The sequence below is a fragment of the Triticum dicoccoides genome, chromosome 2A (genome assembly GCF_002162155.2).
Source record: "Triticum dicoccoides isolate Atlit2015 ecotype Zavitan chromosome 2A, WEW_v2.0, whole genome shotgun sequence".
Classification (NCBI taxonomy): Eukaryota; Viridiplantae; Streptophyta; class Magnoliopsida; order Poales; family Poaceae; genus Triticum; species Triticum dicoccoides.
In genome coordinates this window covers 77980049-77991799 of record NC_041382.1, presented here as the reverse complement: position 1 = coordinate 77991799, position 11751 = coordinate 77980049, and positions in this window count along the sequence as shown.

The following is an 11751-nucleotide window of genomic DNA, read 5'->3' as shown; positions in this document are numbered from 1 at the left end:
CCTCAATCTTATCCTCTTACGAAGCTCTCTCCACATGTTTCTCTCTTCCCCCCTTTCATCTCATCACGCGTACCTAGAGGATAGGCTCACATGAGAGGGGCGTCGCATGATGATCCTCTGCCTAAAAACACTGATGTTGCAATCAGAGGAGCGACACAACCATTGCAACAAGGCAAATGTTGCAAGAGATGGCGACTCCAACCATCACGGCTGCAAGGTTCCCATGCGCCACCGTCGCGTGTGTTGCAATCTGAGGCCTACCACTTACAGTGGATTTCACTGAATAAATTGCTACCAAATAACAATAATCACAGGAAATGAGAGAACATGAACAACACATACTAGGTTTTCGCTGGTGATCTATCAGTAGGCATCTGATTGGTCAACTGACGATTTGAACCAAGGGAGATCAGTACTGAATGTAAATATCTAACATCTATCAACAGCTTAGAAAAAAAGTCTCTTTTATAGGACTAAATGGGATGCATGACAGGATGATTCGATATAAAGTTACAAACGCCTTAAGTGTTGCTTAGTTACATTTATAAATGATTGCAACACAGGAATGTATGGTTATCAGGATTCATGAAACTGGAAACCTCATGCTTATAAGAAAGGTGCGTGCAAATAGTTTAGAAGAAGCAAACATATTTTGTTTTAATCTCACTATCTGCACAGATAGAAACAATGCAACATAAAATTATTTTTGCCCCTCTCTAATAATGTCGATGATCATTTCACAATAAAGGCATACATTAGAATTGCAGCAGTTGGCCACTCAGCATGAATGAAGGTTGAGGCTAACCCCAATGTTTGTCATAAATGCAAATATGCAGCTACCAGAGGGAATAGGAAAACACTCATTGCTTTAACATATAACAGTACTCATGTTAACAAACAACAACCAAGAATCCTACAGCTATGAGAAATGATTGAAAATTCACAACATTGGGGAACACTGGATTCATGTTATTAGGAGTCTGATAATGCACACAAAATATACATATTAGCTGAAAAAATATGGCTCCAAGGTATAGGGAAAGGTATATACCTTGACAGTCTGCGACATGAGTCATGTTTTCCTTTGACATCTGGCCCTCCCTACAAAGCAAGATACCGAAGTCAAATATCCCCAAGTCCACAATCACATAACTAATAATTTACGGGACGACAAGGATATGGCGGATCTGCTAGAGTTGCTCTAAATACTTAAAGTAAAATTGCACAAAAACAGTACGGGAGTATTAATACTTGTACACATTAAGCATACGTAAAGCACTAGAAAGTACTAAAATAATCCAAATAAATTAGCAACAAACTTAGCGATAATCCACCTCTAAGCTCGGGCTCAGATGAGCCCGGTGAACAATAACACTGTAAAAAACAGAGAATATCCAGGAAAAAATTGCAAGCAAGATGTGCATGTGCGTGACGTTCGTGCAAAAATTAATGAAGTTTTGACATTCTAGGAGCGCAGGGCAAAAAAGACAAAATTGGGGATGAACGGTGATGTTTTCAAATGATTCTCACAGACCTGAATTTTGCTTTTTTCGCCACGAGCTCCTCGAATGTCCAAACTGTTGGGGAATGCAGTAATTTTAGAAAATTTCTTACGATCACGCAAGATCTATCTAGGGGAAGCATAGCAACGAGCGGGGAGAGTGTGTCCACGTACCCTCGTAGACCGAAAGTGGAAGCGTTAAGTAATGCGGTTGATGAAGTCGAAGGTCTTCGTGATCCAACCGATCAAGTACCAAACGCTCTGCGATCTGCACACGTTCAGCTCGGTGACGTCCCTCGAACTCTTGATCCAGTTGAGGCCGAGAGAGAGTTCCGTTAGCACGACGGTGTGGTGACGGTGGTGATGAAGTTACCGGCACAGGGCTTCGCCTAAGCACTACGATGATATGACCGAGGTGTGTAACTGTGGAGGGGGCACCGCACACGGCTAAAATATCAACTTGTGTGTCTATGGGGTGCCACCTGGCCACGTATATAAAGGAGGAGGGAAGAGGAGGCCGGCCTAGGAGGGGCGCGCCCATAAGGGGAGTCCCACTAGGATTCCCAATCCTAGTTGGAGTCCCCTTCCTTTTCCAAGAGGGGGGAGAGGGAAGGAGTAGGAGAGGGAGAAGGAAAGAGAGGGGGGCGCCGCCCCCTTCCTAGTCCAATTCAGACTTGCCATGGGGGGGCACCCCTTGAGGCCCTTCTCTCCTTTCTCGTATGGCCCATTAAGGCCCACTACTTCCCCCGACGAATTCCCGTAACTCTCCGGTACTCCGAAAAATACCCGAATCACTCGGAACCTTTCCGATGTTCGAATATAGCCTTCCAATATATCGATCTTTACGCCTCGACCATTTCAAGACTCCTCGTCATGTCCGTGATCTCATCCGGGACTCCGAACAACCTTCGGTACATCAAATCACATAACTCATAGTACAAATCGTCATTGAACGTTAAGCGTCTGGACCCTACGGGTTCGAGAACTATGTAGACATGGCCGAGACACATCTTCGGTCAATAACCAATAGCGGAACCTGGATGCTCATATTGGCTTCTACATATTCTATGAAGATCTTTATCGGTTCATCTTGCCCATGAGGCATGGTTCGCAAGCATCAAGTGATTCATAATCAAGTGATTCCAAAAATTCATCAGCATGGAGTTTCTTCATGCGCTTTACACCAATATGACCTAAACGGCAGTGCCACATATAAGTTGTTGGAAATATGCCCTAGAGGCAATAATAAATTAGTTATTATTATATTATATTTCATTGTTCATGATAATCGTTTATTATCCATGCTAGAATTGTATTGATAGGAAACTCAGATACATGTGTGGATACATAGACAACACCATGTCCCTAGTAAGCCTCTAGTTGACTAGCCTGTTGATCAATAGATGGTTACGGTTTCCTGACCATGGACATTGGATGTCGTTGATAACGGGATCACATCATTAGGAGAATGATGTGATGGACAAGACCCAATCCTAAGCCTAGCACAAAGATCGTGTAGTTTGTATGCTAAAGCTTTTCTAATGTCAAGTATCATTTCCTTAGACCATGAGATTGTGCAACTCCCGGATACCGTAGGAGTGCTTTGGGTGTGCCAAACGTCACAACGTAACCGGGTGGCTATAAAGGTACACTACAGGTATCTCCGAAAGTGTCTGTTGGGTTGGCACGAATCGAGACTGGGATTTGTCACTCCGTGTAAATGGAGATGTATCTCTGGGCCCACTCGGTAGGACATCATCATAATGTGCACAATGTGATCAAGGAGTTGATCACGGGATGATGTGTTATGGAACGAGTAAAGAGACTTGCCGGTAACGAGATTGAACAAGGTATCGAGATACCGACGATCGAATCTCGGGCAAGTATCGTACCGATGGACAAAGGGAATTGTATACGGGATTGATTGAATCCTCGACATCGTGGTTCATCCGATGAGATCATCGTGGAGCATGTGGGAACCAACATGGGTATCCAGATCCCGCTGTTGGTTATTGACCGGAGAGTTGTCTCGGCCATGTCTGCATGACTCCCGAACCCGTAGGGTCTACACACTTAAGGTTCGATGACGCTAGGGTTATAGGGAAGGTATGTATGCGGTTACCGAATGTTGTTCGGAGTCCCGGATGAGATCCGGTACATCACGAGGAGTTCCGGAATGGTCCGGAGGTAAAGATTGATATATAGGAAGTATGGTTTTGGCCACCGGAATTGTTCCGGGCATCACCGGTAGTGTACCGGGACCACCAGAAGGGCCCGGGGGTCCACCAGGTGGGGCCACCAGCCCCGGAGGCCTACATGGGCCAATAGTGGGAAGGGACCAGCCCCTAGGTGGGCTGGGGCGCCTCCCACTAAGGCCCAAGGCGCCTCCAAGAGGGGAAGGGGGCAAACCCTAGGGCAGATGGGCCCTAAGGCCCACCCTAGGTGCGCCTCCCCCTCTCCCCCTTGTGGCCGCCTCCCAGATGGGATCTAGGGGCTGCCGCCACCCCTAGGGAGGGAACCCTAGGTGGGGGCGCAGCCCCTCCCCTTCCCCTATATATACTTGAGGTTTGGGGCTGCCCAATACATATGAATTCTCTCCCTGTTGGCGCAGCCCTACCCCTCTCCCTCGTCGTCTCTCGTAGTGCTTGGCGAAGCCCTGCTGGAGTCCCGCGCTCCTCCACCACCACCACGCCGTCGTGCTGCTGCTGGATGGAGTCTTCCCCAACCTCTCCTTCTCCCCTTGCTGGATCAAGGCGTAGGAGACGTCACCGGGCTGTACGTGTGTTGAACACGGAGGTGCCGTCCGTTGGGCACTAGGATCATCGGTGATTTGGATCACGGCGATACGACTCCATCAACCCCGTTCACTTGAACGCTTCCGCTTAGCGGTCTACAAGGGTATGTAGATGCACTCTCCTTCCCCTCGTTGCTAGATTACTCCATAGATTGATCTTGGTGATGCATAGAAAATTTTGAATTTTTGCTACGTTCCCCAACAGTGGCATCATGAGCTAGGTATGCGTAGTTACTATGCACGAGTAGAACACAAAGTAGTTGTGGGCGTCGATATTGTCAATTATCTTGCCGTTACTAGTCTTATCTTGATTCGGCGGTATTGTGGGATGAAGCGGCCCGGACCAACCTTACACGTACGCTTACGTGAGACCGGTTCCACCGGCTGAAATGCACTAGTTGCATAAGGTGGCTGGCGGGTGTCTGTCTCTCCCACTTTAGTCGGATCGGATTCGATGAACAGGGTCCTTATGAAGGGTAAATAGAAATTGGCAATTCACGTTGTGGTTTTGGCGTAGGTAAGAAACGTTCTTGCTAGAAACCTATAGCAGCCACGTAAAAACTTGCAACAACAATTAGAGGACGTCTAACTTGTTTTTGCAGCAAGTGTTTTGTGATGTGATATGGCCAAAGGATGTGATGAATGATATATGTGATGTATGAGATGATCATGTTCTTGTAATAGGAATCACGACTTACATGTCGATGAGTATGACAACCGGCAGGAGCCATAGGAGTTGTCTTTATTTATTTATGACCTGCGTGTCAACATAAACGTCATGTAATTACTTTACTTTATTGCTAAAGCGTTAGCCATAGTAGTAGAAGTAATAGATGACGTGACAACTTCAAGAAGACACGATGATGGAGATCATGGTGTCATGCTGGTGACAATTATGATCATGGAGCCCCAAAGATGGAGATCAAAAGGAGCAAAATGATATTGGCCATATCATGTCACTATTTGATTGCATGTGATGTTTATCATGTTTTACATCTTATTTGCTTAGAACAACGGTAGCTTAAATAAGATGATCCCTCACTAAAATTTCAAGAAAGTGTTCCCCCTAACTGTGCACCGTTGCGAAGGTTCGTTGTTTTGAAGCACCACGTGATGATCGGGTGTGATAGGTTCTAACGTTCGAATACAACGGGTATTGACGAGCCTAGCATGTACAGACATGGCCTCGGGACACATGCGAAACACTTAGGTTGACTTGATGAGCCTAGCATGTACAGACATGGCCTCGGAACACGGAAGACCAAAGGTCGAGCATGAGTCGTATAGAAGATACGATCAACATGAAGATGTTCATCGATGTTGACTAGTCCGTCTCACGTGATGATCGGACACGGCCTAGTTGACTCGGATCATGTTTCACTTAGATGACTAGAGGGATGTCTATCTGAGTGGGAGTTCATTAAATAATTTGATTAAGATGAACTCAATTATCATGAACATAGTCTAAATTGTCTTTGCAAATATGTTGTAGATAAATAGCTCACGTTGTAGCTCCCTATTTTCAATACGTTCCTAGAGAAAGATTAAGTTGAAAGATATTGTAAGCAATGATGCGAACTAGGTCCGTAGTCCGAGGAGTGTCCTCACTGCTACACAGAAGGCTTACGTCTTTGATGCACCGCTCGATGTGCAAACCCCTACAACGTCGTCTGTGGATGTTGTGAACACCTGACAGACACATCCTGATGACTACATGATAGTTTAGTGCACCATACTTTACGGCTTAGAATCGGGATTCCAATGACGTTTTGAATGCCATAGAACATATGAGATGTTCCAAGAGCTGAAATTGGGATTTCAGGCTCATGCCCGTGTTGAGAGGTATGAGACCTCTGACAAGTTCTTTTGCCAACAAGATGGAGGAGAATAGCTCAGCTGGTGAGCATGTGCTCAGAATGTCTGGGTGCTACAATCACTTAAATCAAGTGGGAGTTAAACTTCCAGATAAGATAGTGATTGATAGAGTTTTCTAGACACTATCACTAAGCTACTAGATCTTCGTGATGAACTATGACATGCAAGGGATGGAGTTGATCCCGGAGCTGTTCGCGGAACTTAAGACCGCAAAAAGTAGAAATGAAGAAGGAGCATCAAGTGTTGATGGTTTAACAAGACCACTGGTTTCAAGAAGGGCAAGGGCTAGAAGGGAAACTTCATGGATGGCAAACCAGTTGCCGCTCCAGTGAAGGAACCCAAGGTTGAACCAAACCCGAGACTAAGTGCTTCTATTGTAAGGGGAACGGTCACTGGTAGCGGAATTACCCCAAATGCATGGTAGATAAGAAGGCTGGCAACTTCAACAAAGTATATACGTGTTATTAATGTGTACCTCACTAGTACTCCTGGTAGCACCTGGGTATTGGATACCGGTTCAGTTGCTATTACTGGTGACTTGAAGCAAAAGCTACGGACTAAACGGAGGCTGGCTAAGGGCGAGGTGACGATGTGTGTTGGAAGTGTTTCCAAAGTTGATGAGATCACCATCGCACGCTCCATCTGCCTTCGGGATTAGTATTGAACCTAGATAAATGTTATCAGGTGTCTACGTTGAGAATGAATATGATTAGATCATGTTCATTGCAATACGGTCATTCATTTAAGTTAGAGAATAATGGTTATTCTGCTTACATGAATGATACCTTTCATGGTCATGCACCCTATGTGAATGGTTCATTGAATCTCGGTCGTGGTAATACACATGTTCACGCCAAAAGATGTAGAGTTAATAATGATAGTACCACTTTCTCGTGGCACTGCCGCTTAGGTCATATTGGCGTAAGATGCATGAAGAAACTCCATGACGATGGATGTTTGGAGTCACTTGATTTTGAATCACTTGACACATGCGAGCCATGCCTCATGGGCAGGATGACTAAGACCCCGTTTCGAGGTACAATGAAACGGGCAAGTGACTTGTTGGAAATCATGCATGCTGATGCGTGTGATCCAATGAGAATTGAAGCGTGCGGTGGATATCGCTATTTTCTCATCTTCACTGACGATTTGAGTAGATATAGGTATATTTACTTAATGAAACACAAGTCTGAAACATTTGAAAAATTCAAGCGATTTCAGAGTGAAGTTAAGAATCATCATAACAATAAGATCATGTCCTTATGATCTGATCAAAAGGGGATTTTCTGAGTTATGAGTTTGGCAAATCACTTAAGACATTGTGGAATTGTTTCACAGTTGAAGCCACTTGGAACACCATAGTTGTAATGGTGTGTCCGGACGTCATAATCGAACCCTATGAGATATGGTGCGATCTATGATGTCTCTTACCAATCTACCGTTTTCATTTTGAGGTTATGCGTTAGAGACAGCTGCATTCACTTTAGATAGGACACCATCTAAGTCCGTTGAGACGATGTCGTATGAGCATTGGTTTGGCAAGAAACCAAAGTTGTCGTTTCTTAATGTTTGGGGCTGCGATGCTTAAGGCTTCAGCCGGAGAAGCTTGAACCCAAAGCGGACAAACACATCTTCATAGGATACCCAAAGGTGACAGTAGGGTATACCTTCTATCTCAGATCCGAAGGCAAATTGTTTGTCGCTAAGAACGGGTCCTTTCTCCAGAAGGAGTTTCTCTCGAAAGAATTGAGTGGGAGGAAGATAGAACTTGATGAGGTTGTCGAACCTTTATTTCAACAGAAAGTGATGCAACACAGAAAGATGTTTTCTGTGGCGCCCACATCTGTTGAATAGGAAGTTAATGATAGTGATCATGAAGCTTCGGATCAAGTTGCTATCGAACCTCGTAGGTCGACAAGGATATGTACTACTCCTGAGTGGTACGGTAATCCTCTCTTAGATATCATATTGTTAGACAACAATGAACCTGTGAACTATGGAGAAGCGATGGTGGGCCCGTATTCCGACAAATGGTTAGAAACCATGAAATCCGAGATAGGATCCATATATTAGAACAAAGTATGGACTTTGGTGGAGTTGCCCGATGATCGGCAAGCCACTGAGATAAATGGATCTTTAAGAAGAAGATGGACGTGGGCGGTAATGTTACCGTCTATGAAGCTCGACTTGTGGGAAAGAGTATTTTCACAAGTTCAAGGAGTTGACTACGATGAGAATTTCTCACCCGTAGCGATGCTTAAGTCCGTCGGAATCATGTTAGCACTAGCTGTATTTTTCGATTATGAAATCTTACAGATGGATGTCAAAACAAGTTTTCTTACCAGTTTTCGTAAGAAAAGTTGTATGTGATACAATCAAAGTTTTGTCGATCCTAAGGATGCTAAAAGGTATGCTGGCTCCAGCAATCCTTCTATGGACTAGAGCAAGCATCTCGGAGTCGGAATATATGCTTTGATGGAGTGATCAAAGCTTTTAGGTTTATACAATGTTTGCTAGAAACTTGTATTTACAAGAAAGTGAGTGGGAGCACTACAACATCTCTGATAAGTATATGTGGATGACATATTGTTGATCCGAAATAATGTAGAATTTCTGGAAAGCATAAACGGTTGTTTGAAGAGTGATTTTCAAAGGAAGACCTGGATAAAGCTGCTTACATATTGGGCATCAAGATCTATAGAAATAGATCAAGACGTCTGATGATACTTTCCAAGAACGCACACCTTGACATGTTTTTGAAGGAGTTCAAAATAGATCAGTCAAAGAAGGGGTTCTTACCTGAATTGTAAGGTGTGAAGTTGAGTAAGACTTGAAGATTGACCACGGCAGAAGAAAGAGGAAGGACGAAGGTCGTCCCCTATGCTTTTGTCATAGGCTCTATACGGTATGCCATGCTAAGTACCGCACCAGATGTGTGCCTTGCCACATGTCTGGCAAGAGGGTACAAAGGTGATCTAGGAGTAGATCACCAGATAGCGGTCAAAATTATCCTTAGACAAATAAGGAAATGCTTCTCGGTTATGGAGGTGATAAAGAGTTTGACATAAAGAGTTACGTCGATGCAAGCTTAACACCTATCCGGATAGCTCTGAGTAGAGATACCGGATACGTATAATGGAGCAATAATTTGGAAAAGCTCCAAGTGGAACGTGGTAGCAACATCTACGATATAAAGTTTTGCGAAATACATAGGGATCTGAATATGGCAAGACCCATTGACTACAACCTCTCTCACAAGCATAACATGATCAAACCCAGAACTCTTTGAGTGTTTATCACATAGTGATGTGAACTAAATCATTGAGTCTAGTAAACTCTTGGATGTTGGTCACATGGCGATGTGACCTGTGAGTGTTAATCACATGGCGATGTGAACTAGATTATTGAATCTAGTGCAAGTGGGAGACTGTTGGAAATATGCCCTAGAGGCAATAATAAATTAGTTATTATTATATTATATTTCATTGTTCATGATAATCATTTATTATCCATGCTAGAATTGTATTGATAGGAAACTCAGATACATGTGTGGATACATAGACAACACCATGTCCCTAGTAAGCCTCTAGTTGACTAGCCCGTTGATCAATAGATGGTTACGGTTTCCTGACCATGGACATTGGATGTCCTTGATAACGGGATCACGTCATTAGGAGAATGATGTGATGGACAAGACCCAATCCTAAGCCTAGCACAAAGATTGTGTAGTTCGTATGCTAAAGCTTTTCTAATGTCAAGTATCATTTCCTTAGACCAGGAGATTGTGCAACTCCCGAATACCGTAGGAGTGATTTGGGTGTGCCAAACGTCACAAGGTAACTGGGTGGCTATAAAGGTACACTATAGGTATCTCCGAAAGTGTCTGTTGGGTTGGCACGAATCGAGACTGGGATTTGTCACTCCATGTAAACAGAGAGGTATCTCTAGGCCCACTCGGTAGGACATCATCATAATGTGCACAATGTGATCAAGGATTTGATCACAGGATGATGTGTTACGGAACGAGTAAAGAGACTTGCCGGTAACGAGATTGAACAAGGTATCGGGATACCGACGATCGAATCTCGGGCAAGTATCGTACCGATGGACAAAGGGAATTGTATACGGGATTGATTGAATCCTCGACATCATGGTTCATCCGATGAGATCATCGTGGAGCATGTGGGAACCAACATGGGTATCTAGATCCCGCTGTTGGTTATTGACCGGAGAGTTGTCTCGGCCATGTCTGCATGACTCCCGAACCCGTAGGGTCTACACACTTAAGGTTCGATGACGCTAGGGTTATAGGGAAGGTATGTATGCGGTTACCGAATGTTGTTCGGAGTCCCGGATGAGATCCCGGACGTCACGAGGAGTTCCGGAATGGTCCGGAGGTAAAGATTGATATATAGGAAGTATGGTTTTGGCCACCGGAATTGTTCCGGGCATCACCGGTAGTGTACCGGGACCACCGGAAGGGCCCGGGGGTCCACCAGGTGGGGCCACCAGCCCCGGAGGCCTACATGGGCCAATAGTGGGAAGGGACCAGCCCCTAGGTGGGCTGGGGCGCCTCCCACTAAGGCCCAAGGCGCCTCCAAGAGGGGAAGGGGGCAAACCCTAGGGCAGATGGGCCCTAAGGCCCACCCTAGGTGCGCCTCCCCCTCTCCCTCTTGTGGCCGCCTCCCAGATGGGATCTAGGGGCTGCCGCCACCCCTAGGGAGGGAACCCTAGGTGGGGGCGCAGCCCCTCCCCTTCCCCTATATATACTTGAGTTGTCACACCCTAGCTAGTCATGCATTAGAGTGTTGCATCATGTTTATTCTTTCATCAGAAACCTGAAATGGGGATGACAGAACCCCCAGCCCCCTCTGAAACCAACTAGGGTTTACTAAAAACTTTTTCAATGAACCTGAAATGCCCTTCTAAAATGCCCATCATTTTTGTCCTGGTTCAGAACCCCTGACAAAAGTGATGCACATTTTCCTAGGTCATCCTAGGGTCTTTGAATTAAATCATAGATATTTGAATTTGGGCATTTAAAATTATATAAAATATTCAGATGCCCAAATATCTCCAAACTAAAATGTTTCATGTTGGAAATAATCCAACTATGGACCAGGAGTAGTTTGGTGATTTTAGGAGTTGCCTAAGTATTTTTAATAAATCAACAAAGTTGCAGAAGTATTAAAAAAACAGAAAATAGGAAAAAAATAGAAAAACTTACCTGGCGCCCAGCACCCGGCCCACCTGCCGGCCCAGCCCAGCGCCGCTCCAGCGAGCTGCTTGCCGGCCAGGCAGGCAGGCAGGTGCCCGACGGCGACCGCAGCGCGCGCCACGCACCTGCTCGCCGCCTCGCCGCTCCCCTCGCCCGGTGACGTCGTGGATCGCTCCCCCTCTCTTCCCCGAACCCCCCAGACACCCCCTCTCCTCTCCAGCTCCTCCCCCTCGCGCCCCCCAGCCATGGCCGACGCTACCGCCGCCGTGCCTACGTCGTAGCCGCGCTCCCCGCCGCCCGTGCGTCCTTTCGTCGTGTCCAGGAGCTCCGCCGCTGTCCACTTCATCGAGCAAGCCAAGCCCC